Here is a 24,642-nt window from a genome sequence, read left to right on the forward strand (position 1 = left end):
AGTAAGAATGGAAACGGCTTACATGTCAATCCCAAACATCCTAACTATTCCTCCCCCCACCCTTCCACCCTGGTAACCATAAGTTTGTTCTCTAAGTCTGTGAGTCTGTTTCTGTTTTGTAAATAAGTTCACTTGTATCATTATTTTTTTAGATTCCACATATAAGCAATATCATTCGATATTTCTCTTTCTCTCTGACTTACTTCACTCAGTATGAGAGTCTCTAGGTCCATCCATGTTGCTGCAAATGGCGTTATTTCATTCTTTTTAACAGCTGGATAACATTCCATTGTATATATGTACCACATCTTCTTTATCCGTTCTTCTGTTGATGGACATTTAGGTTGCTTCTACACACTGCTATATTTAAAATGGATAACCAACAAGGACCTACTGTATAACACGGGGAACTCTGCTCAATATTCTGTAACAATATAATTGGGAAAAGAATTCAAAAAAGAACAGATACATGTATACGTATAACTGAATCACTTTGTTGTAAACTTGAAACTAACACAACATTGTTAATCAACTATGCTCCAATATAAAATAAAAAGTTTAAAAAAATAAAATAAAAATAGGAAAAAAGAAAAGAATGGAAATGGCTTGGAAGATTGTACCAAGGACAGGAAGAGAAATGCATTGGTAGTGAAAGGAAGTTGCAAGGGTTTATGACCATTATGCTAGAGTTGTTTTTTTCCAACCCAGTGAGCTCTTTGAGAAAGTCCTGATGCGCTATGACAAAGCCCTGCCTCTTCCTGTTACTTCATACCCGTCTCCTGTATTTAGTCTAAGCCATCTCTTGCCTGGTCGTCTTGTGGTTCCTCTAGCACACTAAGCTGGAGTGTCTTTGACCTTGACATTCCCTTTCCTGAAAAAACTGACCTTGCTCTTGTGGCTTGCTGCTCACTTCATTCAGACCTCTAGTCTAATGTCTCACTTTGAAAGGTCCTGCCTCTCCACTCCATCTAAAATAGCCCCCTCCCTCTCTCTACCACTCTCTTCTTTATTCTTCTTGAAACGATTTCTCTTTATCTGACTGAAATTACCTTTTATTTATATTGGTTTATTAGTTTATGGTTCGTCTCCTCCACTAGAATCTGAGCCCCACAAAGGCAGTTTGTCATATTCTCCACTCTACCTTCATGGTCCTGAGAAGTTCCTAGGATAGAAGAGATGCTCAGTAAACGTGTGTTGAACGAATCAATGAATGAATGATAGTTTGAAGCCATAAAGTTCAAATCCTAGTTTGCCTGAGATCTGATGTTGTTTCCTGATCCTCTAAATGAGGACAAGAATTTTTCTGCTTCCAAGATACTATGAGAATCGAGTAGAATTATGTATGTAGAAGGACTTATAAACCATAAAGCACTACATAAAAGTTAGTGACTGTCACTGCTCAGGCACTGTGGTATGGTGCAAAATTAGCTGACCCTGAGTTCAAGGTCAGACTGTTAATGGGGGCTTTGCCATTTCATATGCCATGTGCCTTTGAATAAGTATGTAACCCTCTGTACCTCATTCTCCTTTTCTGCTGTGTGAGAATAAAGTGAGAAAATGTATATGCTTGCACTCGATCTGTAAAGTGATACAGGAATATATCACTTGTCTGTGTAGAGCACAACCACTCCCCTCACTGCCTTTATCCCTGATCTCCCATGTTCATCTATATACATGAAAATGTATACAGATGAGAGGGAGAGGTAAGCAACTTATTCTGTTACCAGGCTGATGCTTTCCCAGAGGTGGAAAGAGAACTTGGTAAATGGATGAAGGTATAATCCATAAATAAATAAGTCAAATTATCAGATAAATTTATATGCTACTGATGTCACCATGATGTCAAAAGATAACCTATTCCTTGATGACACTTTGACTTTAAATTTGTTTTAGGTTAAATTCTAAGGTTAACCAATTCCCTGGAATTCTTCAGCTGCAAAGAGCCTGTGAAGATCCTTGACACTTTGGTTCAAGTTAAGCCATGCATGAATTGAACCTTCTTCAGATTATCTGCTCAATGCTCAAAGCACTGCATTAATCAGAGAAGGAGGCTTCAGTCTTGGGCTTGTTCTCAGAGGCTCTGCCACATTGTGTTGCCTTTGATGAAAAGCTTAAAAGGCAGAGAACAGGAAATCCACTCTGATTTCATTGTTTGCTTTGAACAGTTCTTTCTTCTTAGGAACAGTGTTGGTTTGCTTAAAATGGCTAATAATCACTACTATTTATTGAACATTAATTCTGTCCCAGGCACTGCACAAAGTAGTTTCTGTACATCTTTACATTTCACTCTCACACCAGTGCTCTGAAGGAGATTTTATTATCCCCATTCTACAGAAGAAGAAACTGAGACTGGGAGATGCAGAGAAGTAAAAACAGTTCTGCTGTGGTCACCAAGTGAGAGGAGCATAGCTAGGGGGAAACCACATCGATCTGGCTCCCAGGTTTATGCTCCTAACCACTAAACTAGAACCAATAGGAGCTGAGGCCTGGAAGGAGTTTGGGAAAGACCAAGGGAATCGTTTCACATTTCCTGGAACAGTTTTCGAGACCTCTCAAATTGTAGACTACCAACTCCATCCATTGACATTGGAAAACCAACAATTCCATTTCTCATTTGGTGTCTTTGTATATCATTACTTATTTTGTTCTCTGAAATTTGATTACCTGATTTTGTACAATGAAAATATGTCACCTTGGAATAATTGATTCAGAGGGATCATTTTGAAGTATGGACATAGTGCCTGGCATTGGCTGGGTTTCAGGCAATGTATGTCGTAGCCAGTTAACTAGAGTTATGTTTATTGACGTTAGCATTGTGGTTGCAGGGTGGGCTTTGGAATCAAGCTTGACCCGCCCCAGGCCCATGACCTATGACTTTAAGCAGTTGCAGAATCTCTCTGATGCTCAGTGTCTTCATCATTTAAATGAAGGCGATGATAATTCCTCTATCACGGGCTTATTTTGAAAGTTAAGTAAGATAATGCGTCTTTGATGTGAAGATTACTCGAAATCAAGTGTGTTAAGCATATAATACAGAGGTAGCACTCTTTTGATAAATGTCAACCGCAGTAATTTTTTATAAAATAGAAAAATTGTTTTGCAGAATCAGGACTATCAGATATATTTTCATGTACAGTATAAATAAGTATATACAAGTTGTTTATAACCTACATATTTCCGAAAAGGATTTGAGATTGCTAAATCGATACTTTCCCCAGTGGCTGGCCTCTAAGCACATCACTGTCTTTGAATATTTGGGAAGAAAAATTAATCTCTGTAGCCTGAAATCAACCTACAGTTCCTTCCAGCATTTTTTCATTACTCTCAAAAACAAAAAACAAAATCTCTGCTCGAGATTAACAAATTGCCCTCAGTTTTTAAAACATATTAGCATTTTTCAACACTGCTTTCCTGTTCAAATTCTCTGCCCTCATCTATTTATTCTTCAAATTAAGTAGCCACGCCAAAATCTCCTCTCTTTTCTTTTCTTCTGAACTCAGCCAATACTAATGGACTGTCTACTCAATTGCAGTTTATCATTTTTCACCTGATTTTATTAGTTGGATTTTCATGTGATTTTATGTGTCTTCTCTGACCAGCTAGACAGTAAACAGACTGTCCTATAACTTCTCTGTACCATTCACATTGTGGAATTTTAGTTTTATAAATATTTATTCATTATTAAATTTTCATATAAAATCGTTGACAAGCAGTAGGTAAGGAATGAATGAATTCTCCTTTCCATGGTAGCTTGTGCCCAAATCCAGGCACTTGGATTATATTTGCACTCCAGCATCCCAACTTTTGAAAAGTCAAATTTTAGTCATACAGCTAGATTTTTTTGTTGAGCAGTGCTATGTAAATAATTTTATCTTTGTTTGTTTAGTTAGTTCATTATTCATTTTTGAATATCAGCAGTTGACTTGATTACAAAGCAGTCAGTTTTTTTGGCTATTACATAGACATAATGCTAACAAGATCAAATGCTGATGTGCCCCATTTAGTTGATACTGTATTTAATCTCATAGTTTACAAGAAGATGTATAATAGCTGTCGATAAGATAATAATTTGGTAAGCGAAGTAAAAAATGGATGCTTGCTCTGATCAACTAGCATACCACTTTGTCCCAGACAATGTTTTCAACAAAGAAATGAAACAAATTTTAGAATCTTGATAAACCTGTTTTTACACACCCACAGCTGATTGATGAAAATCTTTAAACCAATAGCCATTTTATCAAGTTTTGAGTGTCTAAGAATTATTTCTATTATGTTGAGGTTTTCAAAAGTGACCATTCAATGTTAATATTCTTGGTTGATTTGGGAAATGCTGAGAGCATGATTTACATTTTGGTCATGATGTTTCAGGTAAGTTAATAGAATAGATAATTCAAAAACAGATTCCATGTGTGCACATAAATCCGCCCTTATTCTCACTGCTAAAAAGAGAAATGTGGTATTTGCGGGTTTTCCTGAGATCAAATATTTTGATGTGTTTCAGGCAGGCACTCAATGACATGAGAGGTATTGACAAACGCACAGTCAATCAACAGTGGCTGAGTCTAGACAAAACTTGAGGAAAGTGTGGGAGGAGCCAGCACATTTTGGTCATTACAAGAGTTGTTTACACAGCTCTAACCTTCTACAAAAACACAAGAACTTTTTCAAGGATCACTATTACCTGGATACAAAGCCTTGAACAGCCACCCATGGAACCAATGTGGATATTGGAAGTTTTGGAAACCAATGTGGGTATTCCTGATGTGTTCCCACACTTCCGAAGATCCCTCTTTAAGAGCATTCATTGCAATTTGTGATATTACTTATTGGATTGTTAGTCTTTTATGCCAGGCTGTGAGCTCTCTGAAGAAATAGTTGTGTTTATTTTGCTCTCTATTCTACCCCTTGCATCTCCAAGGCAGTTGGCACACGGCAAGTCCTTAGTAAATATTTATGGAAGAAAGGACGCAGACAGGGTGAGAAGAAAATAGTGATGTGTGGGGTTAGCAGAGCCTGTTTTAGAAAAAAGTGGTGAAGTTTGGTTCCATGGTCGGCCTTCACTGCGCTTGTGTTTGTCCCATTTCAGACTTCTTTTTCCCACTTCTGAACCCTGCCCTCCCATCACCCATGGCACTCCAGTGAATGGATCCTGCTCTGTACTCACAAAATAGGTAATTTTATTGACTAAGGCTACTCAGTATTGTACCATCACTGCAGCCTTTATTCTTAATCCTTAACCCCAAAGTGTCAATCATTAACAGTGGTGTAGAACAGAGGGGGTAGAGCAGAAGTTTCCCAGCACCAGATACAATCAGCTCTGCTTACTGTAAGACCAACTATCCCATGTAGGCAAAACTTCTCCATTCATTCATTCAGTTTTGTGAGTCATTCGTTTAACCACTATTTATTTAACCAGTATTTACTGAGCATCTTTTTTATGCTAAGCTTAGTACTGGTCATTGTCATCATAATGTGAAAAGAAAATAGCAAACTTATAAGGAAATGACCAAATTTCTCTTTGGGGGTCCTCTCTTATTTTCTTGAACCAACTTTCAAGATGTGAGAGTATGAGAGACCAATATTTATCCAGTCATTGACTGAAAAGGTACAAGCAAATCGTAAGTTGCTTTTAATCTTCAAGGAAACAAGCATCACTTAAGGAAGGAGAGCCAGTATGCCAGGCAACCTTTGGAAATCTGACTCTCCTTCACTGAGTCATCCAACAAACCTGTACTGAGCACTGTCTGTGGGGCACCCACTGTACGAGGCCCCGGGACATGCAGATGAAAGAGAGTTCCCTCCCTAAGAAGGTCACAGTCTAGCGACAGACAAGAACAGACAAATTAACACTTACAATAAATACAGCGAGATAAGTACAGGGCAGACGTCAGCAGAGGGTACTATGGCAACCCAAAGGAGGGGCACATAACTAAGCCTGAGGCAGCGGGTAAGGCTACCCAGGAAAGATGACACTAGGAAAGAGGGAGCAAGCCAGGTGAGAGGGTGTGGAGGGGAAGGGCTTTTTCAACAAAGGAAGCAGCAAACGCAAAGACTCAGAGGTGAGAGAGAGCAAAACACTTGTGAGAATCTACACATCATTCACTAAAGTAGGGACTTAGTCTGGTGGGAAGGAAAACAGCTGAAATGAGGTAGCCCAGCAGGGATGGATTATGAAGGACATATCTGGGGAGCGACCAAAGGTATTAGAAAGCTTATGATGTGATGGAAGTAGCCTTTTAGAAAATTTATTCCAATAAGATGGATTAGACAGAGGGAAATGGGAGGGGAGGGTCTAAAGGGGTGAGTATTTTTATTTATTCGTATGCTTTTATGTTTTATACTCAACGTTGCTCTTAAAAAAGATTTTAGAGTCTTAAAAAGGCATACAGCACAGTGACATAAATTATTAAGTAATGTTAGAAATAAGGCAAAGGGAAAATAAAGGTAAGGATGTGAAATGAGATAGAACAAAAAAAAAGGTATACTATGCACTTATAATCAACATATAAGGGAGGCAAATTTAGCTCTCAGCTTCCTATGAGCCAATGATTTATTATATCCATAAGATAAACATGTTGATCAGGATTATCCTGGTGCTATGTTTTGAATGAATATCTGTTAAAGAGTCATATACAGGAAGTCAGGAACAATCTTACCCTTTGTTAAAACATAAGCTCCATGAGTATAGGGATTTTTTTTCATTGTTCTACCTTCAATGACTTGAAGAGTGATATATATCCAGGGAGGGATCAATAAATATTTCCTGAATACATGGATGAATGAATGGATGAGGTTAAATAAGCAATTATGAATTAGAGTATTCTTTCTCCAAAAGTGAGATAAATAAAAGCTGGGTGAAAGTAGACCAGTATAGAATAGATCTATGGGATCCCTCAACCATTTAATCTATCAGAGAGATTAATGTTTCAACCACAATCATTCCCTGAACAGAGAATAGTAAAACCAAACTTTCTGATTATTCTATCAAACTTTGCCACCTTGAGAAGAAAAGGAAGGAATTTAGACAATTTTCAGTCTATCTTAATGAGCAGCATTTTCATGAGGATTCTGAGAGTCAACCAAGCAAGAGTTTTTATGAAGGTATTTCAAATAATGCTCTACATTTAGGATTAAGATATCATACCAAAAAGTAACTTAATAAAAATGAATTATGGGCTATCTACTCAGTTCTCTAATCGTCTGGCATAATCTAAGAATAGCTTTTAGAAGAGCTTCATGAATTTCTTCTAAAAGACGTCATGAATTCCTCTAGAAATATTATTTCTCCTTGCCAAGCCATGCCAAGTATCAGGCAGTAGTGAAATTAGAATTAGACTCTCTGACAGTTTTCTACTAGGCAGCCATTTGGTTTGTCCAGTTCAGGTTAAAGCTCTTAGCCAAACTGTGGATGAAGCTGATAACCTTTGAGACTACTGTAAAGCGTAACTAGGATAGTCACTGGATATAAGGAAATTCCTTTTCTATCCAGAAATAAGCGAAAGGGAAAGGAATAGCATCAGGTAAAACCAATACATCACTGAAAAAATACTCACATATGTGTTCTAACACAAAATTCTACATAATATGACATGACTGGAGCTATAGTCTGAAAAATGTAAAAGGTGGTTTGACTCTCCACCTAGGTAAGGACTCTCCTAGGTCCTTAAAATATATTAGTAAAATACACACAATAATGTAACTTTCATATATACCCTTGACACTGAGGTAACTATGGGGTGACTTGATCAATGAATTTATTGATAACAAAAAAAGTTAAAAGTTGTCAAATACTGATTAAAATGATGGCTTTTATTTTAAAATAGTGACCCATGGCCTCTTGTTGGGACAAATGTTATCCAGCTGGGCCAGTTTTCTTTTAAGGCCAACCTAGGTCATGGTAATGAAGCTGCATCATATGCTTAAAAAAAGATATTCACCTTTTATTGACAAAGAAAATGGACGTGCATCCTGATGATAAAAATAATGAGACTACAAGATTAGACTATTAGAAGGAACTCATGCAAGTACAAGATCCAGAGGTTTAGGTTTCATCAGCTTCGTGGAAAATTTGATTCTCCTGGAGGATCATTTCACTAAGAGAGAAAATATAGAATGAGAAGATTTTCAGGGTCAGTGATAAAATAAATTTTAGATATGTCAAGTTCTGGTGAGTCATCAAAATGAAAATGTCCAGTAACTAATTGGATATACAAATCTTGCCTTTAAAAGAGAAGTCTGAGTTGGAAATAGATAATTTAGGAGTGATCATTTAGATTTAAATCTGTGGCAGTGACTTAGAGGGAAATCTGAACCTAGTTATTAAATACAAAAGATAATTTTGCTCTGTGAGAGAGTCACAAGTCTTCTTTTCAACTGCTTAGCTCTAAAGCGAGACCACAAACATTAGTAATTTATTACGAGCAGTTTGAAGATCATTACGTAAGTAATCTCAATTCCTGATACCATGTCAGGCAAAATTGGAGGTGACATTCTCAAACTCTGGTTTCATCATCTATAGTCATGAAGTGGAACAAATCAAAGGAGGGTAAAGCATTTCTGAGAATGAGTAATTGGTACCATAAAATTTATAGGATAAAGGAAGTCTCAGTTCTGTGAAGATTGAGTTAACAACAAGTTTAAACAATGGAATGATGTATCATGGCATGCTTCTTATATTCTGCATACGTTGGAAAGGCTGATAAACTCCTCAGAATACTTTAATTTGGGAATTTTGAGAGTCAAAGTTGACCTAGGACAAAACCATGGAGTTAGCAGAATGTGGTTTTTAGACCCCCTTCCACTAGCCCTTGCAGCTTCACCTTTCCCCACCCCCTCTCCCGGGTCTCAAGGGTCTTACTACTGGTCTAGGTGCCTTGAGTTTCCAAACAAAACGATCTGATAACCTAATTCATTTCAGTGGATTCATTCATGCATTTATTTATTCAACAAATATTTATTGAGTATCTATCTATTCTGTCTCTGTGTTAGACATTGTCCCATGTCTTAGAATATGGTGGTCAACAGATAGATAAAGAAATAAGTAGATATAGATGGATTGATTGATGATGAGAGAGAGAAGAGAGGGAGGGAGGGAGGAAGGATGGGAAGGAAGGAAGGAAGGAGGGAGGGAAGGAAGGAAGAAAGGAAGGAAGGAGGGAAGGGAATATGAGGCAGGATATATGATATATTAAGTAAGAATTTTAAAAAACTGAGAGAAGAAAATGGTACTATTTTAGATACAGTTTTCATAGATGGGGATATTTGTACCTATGAAACAAGTGGAATGACATAATGGAGCCAGTTATACAAAGAATGGAAGAAAAAAACTATTTAGACAAAGCGAATAGCAGGTGTGTGGCAGATTGTATTTTCCAAAGATGGCCAAGAAAATATGTCCCATCCAATATGCGCTACTTAGAGTGTTCCCCTGATGCTCTCCCTTAAACCTGAGCAGAACCCAGTGACGGACTCCTCCTCAATGGAATCTGGTGGAAGGGACACTAAGTACTTTTGAGACTAGGTCATAAAATTGCTATGCAATTTTCTCCCGTTCTCTTGGGACGCTTGCTTTTATTACTCAGTTTCCATGCTGTGAGGAAGCCCAGGACACAGAAAAAAAGCAGGTGTTCTAGCCAAGAGCTGCAAGTGAGGCCCCAGCCAATAGCCATCATCAATCACCAGACATGGGCATAGAGGTGTTTCCAGGTGATACCAGAGTCACCCGCAGCCTTTGAGTCTTTCCAGCTGATGATCAGACGTCATAGAGCGTAAACATGTTACTTCTGTGTCCTGTACAAATCTGTGATCTGCAGAGACTATGAGCATAATAAAATGCTTGTTTTGGGGGCCACCAACTTTGGAGGTGATTGTAATTCAGCAGTAGGTAACTGGGACTAAGTGCTAAAGCCCATAGGTGAGGATGAGCACAGGATATTCAATAAACACATGAGGGCTACCGTGACAGAGCAGAGTAGCTTTGGACTGGCTGTAGGGATACGATGGAGAGCCTGGTAGGACAGAGTACCTAGGGTCTTGCAAGCCATAGAAAGGAGTTTAAATCTTTTCTAAGTGTGATGGGGCCCCATTATCCTTTTCCTATTCATCTTTTGAACTCTTAGCTTCATCAGCAAAGTAAGGAATGAAAATAACACCTACTGCTTGACAAGTTTGTCGCAAGGTGATCTGTTGTGTGTGAAATCACTCAGAAAGGAAAAAGCATTCCAGGCTTTAAAAAGTTGGGATAAATATGTTATACAAAATTAGTTAAAGTTTTAGACTGAGAAATTTAAATGCATCAAATTTTCTTTTCCATGTAACTTTCCATTAACCAATTATACCATGCCTGCCCATACGGGATTATTAGCCAACTTGAAATATATACATCCCATACCTGACTTCAAGCCGATGGTCAAATAAATGTGGTGATATATCTGGTAGATAAATGGAAGATAACACTTGCAAATCTTGCTAGGAAAAGGGGTGATGGTATTTATATAGAGAGAGGGAAAACAAGAACTAGTGAGCCTTTTGAACTCTTTTCTTTGAAAGCCACCTCTCCTCTCAGAAACCCAAAGAATATGGATGCCAGTGAACTCTTCATTACTAGCTGGGTTTTTGACCCAAACTCCATGTAGAATTTCAGTGATCTAGGTTGGATTATCAGAGTTCCTTTTTATTTTGACTAGATTGACTAATGCAGATGAGGACCAAAGCCAACTCTACAGGACTCTTTCCCCAAAGCCAACACCCAGGGGAAAAAAAATGATAGCAGTGGCTTGGTGATGGATGGAGAAAGACATGCACCTGTAGTTGGATTCCTCCTGCAGAGACAGAGAGTGAGTGAGAGAGAGAGAGAGAGAGAGAGAGAGAGAGAGAGAGAGCATGCACTGGGCTTAGACCAGGTTGACAGCTTCAGAAAACAAACACAATCGAGAGAAAGAGCAATAGCTGGAGATTGTCTCATCGGTGAGAGGCTTAAGTTCCCTCACTGATCTTCCTAGGTTAAGGAATAGCAAAGCTGTCATGAGCAGTAATAATTGTAGTAATAATAACATTTATTTAATGCCTACTGCTTTGTAGGGAACACATTTAATATTCACAATAATTTACAGATATCCAAGTAATCACTGATAATATTATTATCACCTTTTTCAGGTAAAGAAAAATGAGGCTTAAAGTGGCTAAGTATTATACAAGTCAGTTCAGCTAGTAGGTATTGGAGCTGAGATTTGAACTCTGGTTTATTCTGACAACAATGCTGGTAGTCTTAACTTCTAAGATGTATTTTGTTCCTGATTTCCAAAGGGAAACCACACTCAGTACATTCCAACTTTAGGTACTGCGAAAGTCCTTCCCCTCTGGCATTGTGCATCAGTCTGTATGGTCACACCTCTTCCTTGGGCTTGGAGTAAAATGTCTGAGAGTTGACTACGCCCTGTTGAGGGTAGGGGGAGTAGAGAAGTTGGACAATGGGAAGGAAGCTTCGCCAATGGCATTCAAAGACTGACACATCAAATTCATCAAACTTATCCACATGAAACTACTCCAGTTTCATCATCATTGGTATAGTTTATATATTCTTTAAAATTTTAAAAGCATAATCTACTTTTGGGAAAAATAAGTTATATATATATATTATATTCTAAATTCAAGCCCAAAACAGTACAGGCAGTTGCCTATGTGAGATGATTTTGTACCTTTACTTTAAAATATCCTCCCCTCTTTGGTCCCTAGTGCCTGAAATCCTATCATTAGATGCTCATTCCTTGGAGAGCATTGTCAGCCATTCAGATGATGGAAATTTTTATTTTTCTTCTAGAAGTCTGACTTTGAAGACACAGCCTTCATGAATCATCTAATTCATTATTTGTGATAATAATGGACATTCTGACTAGTGCATGTTCCAACACAGAACTGGGTGCAGAGATCAGATAAAAGGCAAGCAGACAGACCATCACAAAAGAGCTTTCAAATCCCATTTAATGATCAGTTTCTAAATATTTTACAGCTTCAGGTACTGCCAAATTGGGCAAAAAAGGAGACAGTCAGAAGACATTGTAATGGAGATTTCTGTCCTTTTCACTGTGCATATTCCCATGAGTGAGCTCTTTTTGACTTCAAATAGTATCAATGGATTACATTTTAGTAGGAGTTAATCACCATTCTTTTCTTCCTTCCTTTCTCCCTCCCTCCCTTCCTCCATCCCTCCTTTCCTTCCTTCCTTCCTTCTTTTCTTTCTTTCTTTCTACTGTTGAGCAATTCCTCTGTGAAACACTCTTTTCTCTTGACATTTGTGACATGATTCTCTGCTGATGTTCCCCCTACTTCTCTGGCCACTCCTCTCACTTTCCTTTGTCAGCTCCTTCTTCTCTATCTGGTGCTCAATAGGCCTCAGCTTTCGGTGTTGTTTATCCTCACTCTCCACGTACATCTTAGGTACTTTCATCTGCTCCCATGTCTTTGAATACATCTGTAAAAGAGCAATGCCACATTCGTATTTCCAGCCTGCATTTCTCTTTGTAACTTCAGTCTGGTATAAGTGACAGCCTACTTGAAATATCTACTTGCATATTTCAAATGTAACATGTTTAAAAACCAACTCTTTGATCTTCAACATTTCTCTCCCCCAAAGGCCTTTCCTCTAGTGTTAACCTTCTCCATAAGTGATACCCCCATTCCCCAAGACACTCATGCCAGGGGTCTGCCCTGAAGCCTCCCTTTCCTACACCCCTACAAATAATCGTCAATTCCTTTTGTTTCTACACATGAAATATACTTATAATTCATCTGCTTAAATCCATCTCCACTGCCTACCTCCTAGTCCCAAAAAATCATCTCTTCCCTAGATTACAGATTCCTATTAAATTTAGGAATGATTCCATAACAGTCTCCCTATAGCCAATTCTCTAATACAACCCTTTCCATTGAACTTCAAGTGATATCAAAAGTCTGTAGAAGGGGATGAAAAATCTATAAGGAACACCCTGTCTGGCAGAGGTCTTCTCAGTGTAGTTTCTTCACTCCTAAAAACAAGACAAAGGGAGGCAACTTTTTTTTTCCTCCTCTGGGCATTTTTGAGTCTGGAAGTGACACACGGACCTGTGGGCAGCCATCTTGCAAAGGTGAAGGAAACATGCATGAGAGCAAAGCTGAAACACTGAATCTGGCAGAATCAAGAGATGGAAGGAACCTGGATCCACGACAATAGCCTTGAGCCCTGATGAAACTCATACCCTGACACTCTCTGATGGAGCTCATTCTATCTCTAGAATTGTTTACGTGAGATGATAAATGTACTTATTATTAAAACCAGTTTGAGTGAGAGGTTTTGCTACCTTAGCTGAAAGCATCCTAACTGATAGAAGATAGACCAAGAAATCAGTTTAAACCTATAGTAATTATAATCTAAATGAGAGACCACAGGAGAGAGGAAAGATGGATTATATGTTTAAGAGATTTAATCAATAGGACAGATACAGAGGAAAGAACTAACGTGGGGGAAAAACATGAACACAAAGTAAGAGGGAAAATGTAATAGTTACAACAAAAGTGCAAACAAAAGACTATGCGAACTCAAAGGAAAAAGACCATGCGAACTCCAAGGAGAATTCATTTCTCAGAAATAGGTCTTAGGAGATGCTTTATAACATAAAGATATATGGACAGAACTTAACAGAAAATAGAATTTTGACAGGCACCAAGGTGAAGAGATAGCTGCAAGCATAAAGAAAAATTATAAAGGGAACATTCCAGGTGGGGAGATTAAAGAAGAAATGTAATAAATACATTTATAGGGAAAAAAAGATTGTAAAGTACCCCGAAGTTTGAGTTTAGAAGTTCAATGCTCTATCCATTGTGTGACAGAGCCCCAAAATTTGAGTTTAATGTGGTGGATGATTATGTCTACTGAAGGTACATTATATTTGCTGCTAAAAATGTTTCCAATACCTTTCCAAGAAAGATTCTCTTATAAAGGTGCTACTTCTGGGTTGTATTCTGAATTCGATGGTCTGCTAAAGCAGAATTAATTAAGAATAAACTCATTTATTGCTAGTAATTTTAATAGATACTCATTATTTCCTTGGTAGATGAGATATTTAATATTTTTAATGATTTCCAAGTTCAATATGACAATAAATACTATTAATTTTCCCTTACTACTGGTGTTAATTTTCTGAAAGATTGTGGTGCAGGATGTTAAGATCTTATTATTTTTAATAGGATTAATAGGGCCAAGATCATGAAAAGACATGTGATGCCTTTCTGAATTTTTAATTAAAATTAAATAATAAAGGTAGAATATTAAAGAGATCAATGAAATGTTGCAATTACTAGGTTAATAGCAATGGATTTGAAACACATTGAACTATATGAGATTATCAATATTTGGTAATTTGACCTACAAATTGTATGTTTCAGTCAGTTTAACCTGATATTCTATTGACAAGTTCTTATTTATTAACAAGGATATTATAGTTTTAAAATACATTGGTGAATTTATTCTGATTTGTAGTGAATAATTTTCATTTTAAGAGACATAAGTGCTAGTGATTAAGGGCATGGACTCTGAAATTAGAGTGTCTGGATTAAACCCTGGCTCCAACCCCCACATATGCTAGTTTTGAACAAGTTACTTGACTTTTCTCTGCCTTAGTTGCCTATTTTATAAAATGGGTATAAAGATAGTACTTACTTCATAGGATTATTCATGAGGAATAATAATTACACCTAAAGTATACAGAGCAATGCCGGACACATGGTAAATCCTCAGCAACTATTAAATAGTAGTCATAGTCATTGTAGTAGTAATAGTATTCTTTATTTAATATTCAAAACTTTAAATTTAATGGATCAGAGTTATTGGTTCCTATCAACTGAGTCCTGTTCTATTTTCTTCCCAAGATAATAGGATAAAAACAACATCAGTCAGTTGTTTTTATTCTATTAAATATTACTAAATTGGAAGTTTCCCATCTCTTTCCTCAAAGGAGAGCTTTAAATGGCCTCATTCCACACATGGGTGACAGAATGCCAAAGGTCATACAGTCTGTCCTTCTTAAACAGTCTCAATTTTCAACCTCTTCCAACACCAGACAATGCTTGCATAGTCAGGTTAACTTCATTTTACCTTCATTTGTTTCTCTCTATGATACACTGAAAAAGAAAATTCTATTTCCCTTCTGCTTTCTGGAATCTCTTCCCTTTCAATTCATCTTTTCAAATCTGACTTTTTCTAATGAGCCTGACCAAGGAGTCACTTGCAACTCACATATAATGGAACTGTACAGTTCACAATTGCAGTAAAATTTTACAGAAATAAATTAGCATGTGCTAGTATTTTATATGAGGGAAACCATAGTTTGGATTTGGGAAAGGATTATATGTATTTTTATCAAGTATCTTTCTTATGATTTTAAGTAATAGAACCCTTAGACACTCATAATAGTCATGTAATCTAGTGCACTCAATTAAGGCTTTAAGTAGGTGGACTTTGTTCTGTTCAGGACTTCAAGTGATTAGATAAGTCCCATCCACATTATGCAGGGCAATCTGCTTTACTCAAAAGTCATCTATTTAAATGTAAATCTCACCTGAAACCACCCTCACAAAAAAATCCAGAATAATGTTTGAACAAATAGTTGGACACTGTGCCCAGTCAAGGTGACCCGTAACATGCACCATCACCTTTACCCAGAAATATAAATTTATGTGTTTAAGGACAATGGACCAGCTGGTCAGTTCCTCTACAAAGGGGCTTTTACCATGGTTAGTTTATTCTTTTCAGGGTTTTTAACCTACCTTGTCTGATAAGAAACCTATGTTTACAGGTATAATCAACACAGATTCAACTCTTTTTTTTTTTTTTTTTGGTGGTACGCGGGCCTCTCACTGTTGTGGCCTCTCCCGGTGTCCCCTGCATCGGCAGGTGGACGCTCAACCACTGCGCCACCAGGGAAGCCCCAGATTCAACTCTTTGACTCAGGTTCACATTAAGCAAATTCACAGATTGTGTAAATATAGTTATGTTTGTGTACACAAAATTCCAATGTGTTCCTTGACAATGAAGAAAAACTATGAAGCCAAGACAAATGAGTGAGTCCACAAATATTTATTGAAGGCTGCCATGTTCCTGATACCATTCCTGAGGAATGTAATAATGAACACCACAAGCTTGAGTCCTGCCCAAAGGCAGCTTGCAATCTAACTGGGTGTATTGGAATGTGCCAGACTATGATATCTATTCTTCGTGTGTTGTATTAGTTTTTTATTGATGTGTAACAACCTACCACAAACGTAGTGACTTGAAACAATGCCCATTTATTAGCTTACATTTTTGTGGATCAGAAATATGGCCTGCTGTAGCTGGGTTCTCCACTTAGAGTATCACACAGTTGCAATTAGGTGTCAGTCAAGCTGAGTTCTTTTTTGTAGACTCTGGCAAAAATCTGCTTCCAAGCTCATTCTTGTTGGCAGAATTTAGTTCCTGGAGGTTGTAGGACTGAGGTTCTTGCCTTCTTGCTGGCTTTCAGACAGGGAGCACTCTCAGCTCCTAGAGAACTCCCTCCAGGAGCAGTTGTACCTCAAAAGCATAGCATATTCTCTATCTGTCTATCTATCTATCTGTCTATCTATCTATCTATCTATCTAACTGTCTTTCTGTCTATCTATCTATCAATCTATTTATCTCTACCTCAATCTCTATCATTTCTATCTCTACCTCTCTGTTGTTGCTGAGAGTCCTTTTTACAATAAAGCAGGATTTCTCATCTTCTGCACTATTGACATTTGGGGCAAGATAATTCTTTGTCATGAGGGGGCTGTCCTGGGCATTGGGACAGCAAAATCACCCTTGCTTCAGTTGTGACATCCAAAACTGTCTCCTACCACTGTCGAGCATCTCCTGGGGGATGAAGAGTTCCCATTGAGAAGCACTGTCTCAGGGCAGCCAAGGATCAGATGGCTGCGGAATAGAGTTATGTGAACTTAAAAAACTCCTTTCAGTCTATCCATGTTGCTGCAAGTGGCTTTATATCATTCTTTTTTATGGCTGAGTAATATTCCATCATATATATATATACCACATCTCCTTTATCCATTCATCTGTTGATGGACATTTACGTTGCTTCCATGTCCTGGCTATTGTAACTATTGCTGCAATGAACATTGGGGTGCATGTATCTTTGTGACTTATGGTTTTCTCAGGGTATATGCCCAGGAGTGGGATTGCTGGATCATATGGTAGCTCTGTTTTTAGTTTTTTAAGAAACCTCCATACTGTTCTCCATAGTGACTGTACTGTGTGAAGTGAGAAAGACAAATATCATATGGTATCACTTATATGTGGAATCTAAAAAAAAGGGGGGCATACAAATGGACTTATCTACAAAACAGAATAGAGTTTCAGATGTAGAAAATAAACTTATGGTTACCAGGGGGTAAGGGGGGAGGGATAAATTGGAAGATTGGGATTGACATACACACACTATTATATATAAAATAGACAACTAATAAGAACCTACTGTAGAGCACAGGGAATGCTACTCAATACTCTATAATGGCCTATATGGAAAAAGAACCTAAAAAGGAGTGGATATATGTATATGTGTACTTTGCTGTACACCTGAAACTAACACAACATTGTAAGTCAACTATACTCCAATAAAAATGTTTAAAAATCCTCTCAGCTAAGGCAGCTTTAAATTTTCTCACCCTATGCTATTCCTTGGTGAGGAAACTGTAATCCTCAAGTTCCCTTAACCAAGGTAGTTTTCTTCCCCAACAGCACTTGGTAATGCTTCTTGCCGTTTCTGATCACTGTGTCTATCTCCCAATCTATTCTATTGATTATATTTCTGCTTATTAAATTAAAACGCTGTCCTCCCTCTCTGGGATTACTTCATGCTCACCCTGATGGAAGGTTTAAATGTCTCTTACCTCTCTAATTGCATCCTAAGGGACTCCCACTTGGTTTACCTTGGTTTGCTTCTAATGAACACAAGCACAATCATCATGCTTGGATTTGGTTTAATTCAAAGGACATTTCAAATTCTTACAACATGAGGAGAGGGGAGATTTCTCATATTTTATATTTAATATCCATTTCTTTTCTGTCTTTTTTTTCTTTCTTCTATAATTTAAATTATGTTTTTTAAATGTGTTTTTCTTTTTTCCCACTAGACAAAGGGCTCTCTGGAGGCAAGGACTTTGCCTATTTTACTCCACACTAAGAAACGTAGACCTACATAGTGCCTGCCTTGTAGTAGTACTGCTCAGTGAATATTTATTGGATTAAAGAAATGTGTGTGTGTGTGTGAGCACTCACATATACCTATGTATTGATACATGCACATACATAAAGCATTCTGAAGAAACTTTAACATTTCTGTCATTACAGAATATCCTCGCTTCACCTTCAAACAAAGTAAGATGTCTAAAAATATACACTTAATATGTGTTGCTGTTGTTTCTGTTCGATGGGGAAAAAGGACATCTGATGGCAGCTTTGAGACAATAGCATGGGTGAGGGATACTGTACTGACTTCAATGTTTAAATTCATAGCAATGGAGTTATTTTGAAAACTGGGTTAAGTCAGGGAGGCAAGCCATGCCTATCATAGTAATTCTCTCCAGTACCCAGCAGGCATATGTCTTTATTTTTTTTTTTACTTTTCTAATGAAAATAAAATAAAATTTAGAAGTACATGCTTTATTTAACCAAGTGACACAAATAGCTTGAATAGCTTCCTCAACGCAGTTTCTTAAGTATCATCACTATTATAGTTGAATTGTTACGATACATTCAGGTATGGTGATTAACAAGTACTAGAAATGATACATTTTGAGCCATAGCATAAATCTGAAGAAGTGAAGTAAAAGCTCTCATGATTTCTTCGCTCCCCTTTCAAAGGTCAAACAATTTTCCTCCCAAAAGGTAGAGCATGTGGTGCTAGCTGTGATCTTACATCACGTTACTTAACCCCTTATGCCTTGGGGAGCTCATCTATAAAATAGTGATCAGATCATTTACTGATCAAGGTTGTCACGCCTTACACATAGAAAGTGATTAATAAGTCCGAACTTTTCTTCTCTGTTGGCAGTCACCTTTTTGTTAGAAATACCCCTTTTTATGTACCATAAAGAAAAAAAAGAAGGGGTTACCACTTAAATTGTGAGACAATGCTATCCTTTTATGTAGTATAGGCCATAAGACATACCCTAGTTCTTGAATGTTAAAATATAAAAAACGGTGTGTTTTATAATGAAAGATATATACATACGTAATGTTATTTAGAAAGGAATAATTCACACATTCACTCATTCATTCAGAAGACTTTTCCTGAACAGTATGGAGGTTCATTAAAAAACTAAAAATAGAACTACCATATGACCCAGCAATCCCACTACTGGGCATATACCCTGAGAAAAGCATAATTCAAAAAGAGTCATGTACCACAATATTTATTGCAGCTCTATTTACAATAGCCGGGACATGGAAGCAACCTAAGTATCATCGACAGATGAGTGGATAAAGAAGACGTGGCACATACATACAGTGGAATATTACTCAGCCATAAAAAGAAACGAAATTGAGCTATTTGTAGGGAGGTGGATGGACCTAGAGTCTGTCATACAGAGTGAAGTAAGTCAGAAAGAGAAAAACAAATATACAGTGACCGGTATTTGTTATATAACACATATATATGGACTCTAAAAAATCTTTTAAGAATGGTTCTGATGAACCTAGGGGCAGGACAGGAATAAAGACGCAGACGTAGAGAATGGACTTGAGGACATGGGGAGGGGGAAGGGTAAGCTGGGACGAAGTGAGAGAGTGGCATGGACATATATACACTACCAAATGTAAAATAGATAGCTAGTGGGTAGCAGCTGCATAGCACAGGGAGATCAGCTCGGTGCTTTGTGACCACCTAGAGGGGTGGGATAGGGAGGGTGGGAGGGAGAGGCAAGAGGCAAGAGATATGGGAATATATGTTTATGTATAGCTAATTCACTTTGTTATACAGCAAAAACTAACACACCATGGTAAAGCAATTATACTCCAATAAAGATGTTAAAAAAAAAAAAAAACTTTTCCTGAGCACTAATTTCAAATGGTCAAGATAAAAGTTAGGTTTAGTTTCTTTTAGGTTGCACAGTTATTTACAGCATTTTAACAAAAGATTGAAATAAAAGCTAGCATTTTATTATGGTACTAGTATTAATTAACCATTTCTTTAAGAATTGACTTATTTTCACTTTCTGTGAAAAAATGTCTGAACCAGGCTTTGGCTTAGATATTCAGGACAGAAAGATGATAAGAAATTGACCATGTGCCGAAGGCATTCACAGTCCAGAAAGGAGACAGACAAGTAATTATAATACAATGGAATCGACTCACTGCCAGGAGAGCACAGGGGAGGGAGGAAATACCGTGCCTGCTCCAATATGCAGTGACCGAAATGTAAGGTGATTTCCCCCATTTTCACAGTAAGAAGGAAAAAAAGAAAGAAAACAACTAAACAACGTTTTTGACCAACTGGAATTAATAACATTTTAAGATGATGATGAATTAGTTAAGAACAGTTTCCACTATTTAATTTGTTGACCAGATTATAAAATCTATTTAAAATAAGATATCAATTTAGCAATTCTGTTTTAATACCATTCACATATTCCATGAAACATTTTTTTCAAACTCTTCCTAGCCTTTGACATCAATTTCTTTATCATCACTAGAGCTGCTCCTTGACCCATCAAACTGTTTTTTTGGGAGCTTGCCATCTTCATTTTGTCTAAATTATTAGAGGTATAGCATTTGTTTAATCTTGGTGTCATCATTGAAAATTTTATCCACAGTTTCAAGTGCCTATGTAAATAAACACTGGAATCACTTAAAAAAATTTATTCTTTACAAATAATATTTTTGGGATCTCCACATTATAACCACTTCCTATACTACATTTTAAGTGACTGTTAAACGACTTATTTTCAATAATATAATTTTTCAGGTATGATATCACACAGGAAAAAATAATTTTAAAATCTGTGTAAATGTATTTGCCAGCTTTTATTACCCAGTTTCATCAGGGGCGTCTCTAAGAACCAATAGCAGTGGGACTTCCCTGGCGGTCCAGTGGTTAAGGCTTAACTTTACAATGCAGGGGGTGCGGGTTCGATCCCTGGTCGGGGAGCTAAGATCCCACATGTCTCGGGACCAAAAAACCAAAACATAAAACAGAAACAATAATGTAACACATTCAATAAAGACTTAAAAAAAAATTGTCCACATCTTTAAAAAAAAATAGCAGTTATTTCTGCTTAATATGACTTCCCCCAAATAAATTGTTATTCAAAATAGAAATGCAAAGAATTTCCCATAATAGAAAATACTTTTAAAAGAATTAAGGTGCCCCTCCTTTTTTTGAAAGATGATTTTGAGAAGGAAACTCACTTTACATTCAGACGTATATGGTACTCCCGAGACCATCATGGGAAAGTTGTATCTTTGGAGGATATGTGACCGAGTCAGAACTTGAAGGATTGGTTGGGTATTCCTAAGAACAGAATGAAGGAAAGAGAGGAAGAAATAAATGTATTCCATGCAGAAGGAGAATGCAGACTCAAACATAGTATCTTCAGGAAAAGATAGCTGTAGTCAGCAAGAGCACAAAGTACAACGTAGGTGAGAAATGGGAACTAAAGCTAGAGAAGTGTGTAGGTCATGTAGAGCTAATGAATTTCACTTTTATCTTAGAGGCAATAGGGAGTCTTACAAGGTTTTTAAACAGACAAATGATAACTTTAGATGTTTTTAAGTACATAACATAGCTAAATGCCAGTGACCTTACACTAAAGGATATTTGTAATGAAATAGGTATAATGAAAGCTAGGCCTATGCAAAATGAATTTGCTATCCACACCCATCATTTTTGTTTATGTACCCAGTTTCCCCTCTATAGTATACTCATTTTATTCTATATAACTTGCCCAGTATCCCCATACACTCTGCTGCTTCCTCCTCTATCAAAAACTTCTCTTGGAGAAAGATAGGAAACCTCTCATGGACATCTCATTTAACCCAACAGACGTCATGAATAAGTTCTATTATCACTATTTTACAGACGACAAAACTGTGCCTTACAGAGTTTAGGTAAGTTTTAGAGCTAGAATTTCAGAAACAGGTCTCTGGGAACACACATACTTGCTCTTAAACATGGTATAATATACAGGTCTAAAACTGTGCTGAGTTTGATGGGCAATATCGGGGAATTTACAATCCAACCAGGGAGGAAAAACTAACAGTTGGGGGAACAAAGAGGGAAGAATTCAAGGGTGTGTATAATTTAGTAGTACATTCAATTAGAGAATTAAAGAGATCTTTGGGAGATGTAAGAGTCATGAAAAAAGAACCTTCAACATAGAACTTAGATAGGCAGTGAGCAGGGGTGATGGGAAATCTGACAGTGGGAAGTGCAAGAACAGACTCATGATCTAGAATGTTCAGGAACATAAAGAGTGACTAAAATAGGAAGAGGTTCCAGTTACAGGAAATGAGATTGTATATGGGTAAAGGGTTTATATATGAAAGACTCTGGTGTCAAATAGAGCTTACACCAGATGTGCTAGTCCTTATAAGTTATGATATGCTGTAGGTTTTGATATGATGAAAAAGAGAAATTATCAGAAGATTCCTCTGGCAGCCATATACAGGATGGATTAAGTTTGGGAAGGGACAGAATAGAACCAATAATAATCTAGGTGTGGAATAATGACAGCCTGGACTTTCTTTATCCATTATGTAAAACTCATTGCAACAGTCATGTCTCTGAAGCTTTTCAGAAAATAATACAAAAACATGGCCTTGCCTACTTGCAGATTACCCGTTTCACTGGACAGAGGCCATGGACCAGTGAGTCACTGGAGACATTTTAAACAATGTACTCAGACAGTCTCGCTTTGTATTCAGCTGCAGTATACCTGGAAGCTATGGCAAGGTTATCATCAAAAACTGTGCTGAGTAATTCTGTGATGCATAAACCAGCCATTCAACCTATAGGACTACAGCCTATGACCCAACCAGCAAATGGAATTATATGTTGAGAAAAAAAAGTCTACATCTACTGTTGTACATTTATGTCAATAGGTTCCACTAATTGAAAAAAGGTTGAGTTTATCAAGATTTAGAGAAAGCAGCAGTTTCTGTTGTCACTCTCAAATTACAGGGAAAATCCCTCAATTTGCTGTCACAGACGATGTCTTTAATGTAGGAAAATGGAAGAAAAAGTGTTAATGTTGTTAAGCACTTCAAATGTTTTTGGATTCACGTTCTTTTTATATTTGCTTTTTCAGAATGTTTCTGCGTGTGTGTTCTGTTTACTAATGTGGACAGTGTAATAAAGGCTTCCAGGATAGAGGTACTCTTCCTATTGGTATTCTACAGGGTAGACAGAATCTACCTTAGGAGCCTATATGGATAAGCAGCTGAATTTATTTAGATGCTCCTGGCATTTCAGAGAACTTAGTGCTTCTCTCTGCTTTATCCCTTTAGATCTCACAGGAGAGGCAGAACCTACGCTTGCCTAAAATAATTCACCAGGGAGTAAGAATAGTTCTAGGAGTGACACCCATGGTTTAGTGAGTGATGTCTCCTGAATTATTGTCTCATCAGATATGGAATGTACATTCTGCTGTTAGGTTGGGGTCATTCTGGGAGAAAGGTGACAAAGCCACGTGACCTCTGAGGACAGCAACAGGGGGAGCTAGAGAGGAAATAGGGAACCTGAGAACTCTGGCCACAGTATTCGTTCAATGCAGACCAGCGCTGTCTAACAGAAACGTCATGGGAGCCAAGATGTGATTTTAAATTGCATGTCATTTAAAATTTTCTTGTACCCACATTAAAAAAGTAAAAATAAACAGGCAAAATTCGTTTTAATAATATATTTCATTTACTCTAATATGTTTGAACTATCATCATTTCAACAAGTAATCAATTTAGACATTATTTATGTATATTCTGTGTTCTATTTTGTACAAAATCCGGTATCTATTTTACATCTTCAGCACATCTTAGTTTGGACTAGCCATGTTTTTTCTTGTGTTTTTTTTTTTTTTTTTGCGGTACACGGACCTCTCACTGTTGTGGCCTCTCCCGCTGCGGAGCACAGGCTCCGGACGCGCAGGCTCAGCGGCCATGGCTCACGGGCCCAGCCGCTCTGCGGCATGTGGGATCCTCCCGGACCAGGGCACGAACCCGTGTCCCCTGCATCGGCAGGTGGACTCTCAACCACTGAGCCACCAGGGAAGCCCTGGACTAGCCATGTTTGAATTGTGTAATAACTACATGTGGTTAGTGGTTGCCCTGAGGTACCCTAACCTTTCACAAAATTTTTTAAGCCAAGAAAGGTGTTCTCATTCTGAAATAAGCATGGAATGTCACTGAGATAAGCTCTTCGGAGTTGAAGAAGAACAAAGAAGGAGTTGAAAAAACCCCTCAATCTTACAATCATTCTAACCCAGTGTTGAAGTTTATTCTCATGAGGGAATTCTCTCCTTGTGTGAAATGCAGAGAGCTTACCAATGAGGACACAATAGTAAAGGTGAATACTGATTGATGGTGAAGGGTTTGCTGGCCTCCAACAA

This window comes from Grampus griseus (genome assembly GCF_964374135.1).
Source record: "Grampus griseus genome assembly, chromosome: 17".
NCBI classification, from domain to species: Eukaryota; Metazoa; Chordata; class Mammalia; order Artiodactyla; family Delphinidae; genus Grampus; species Grampus griseus.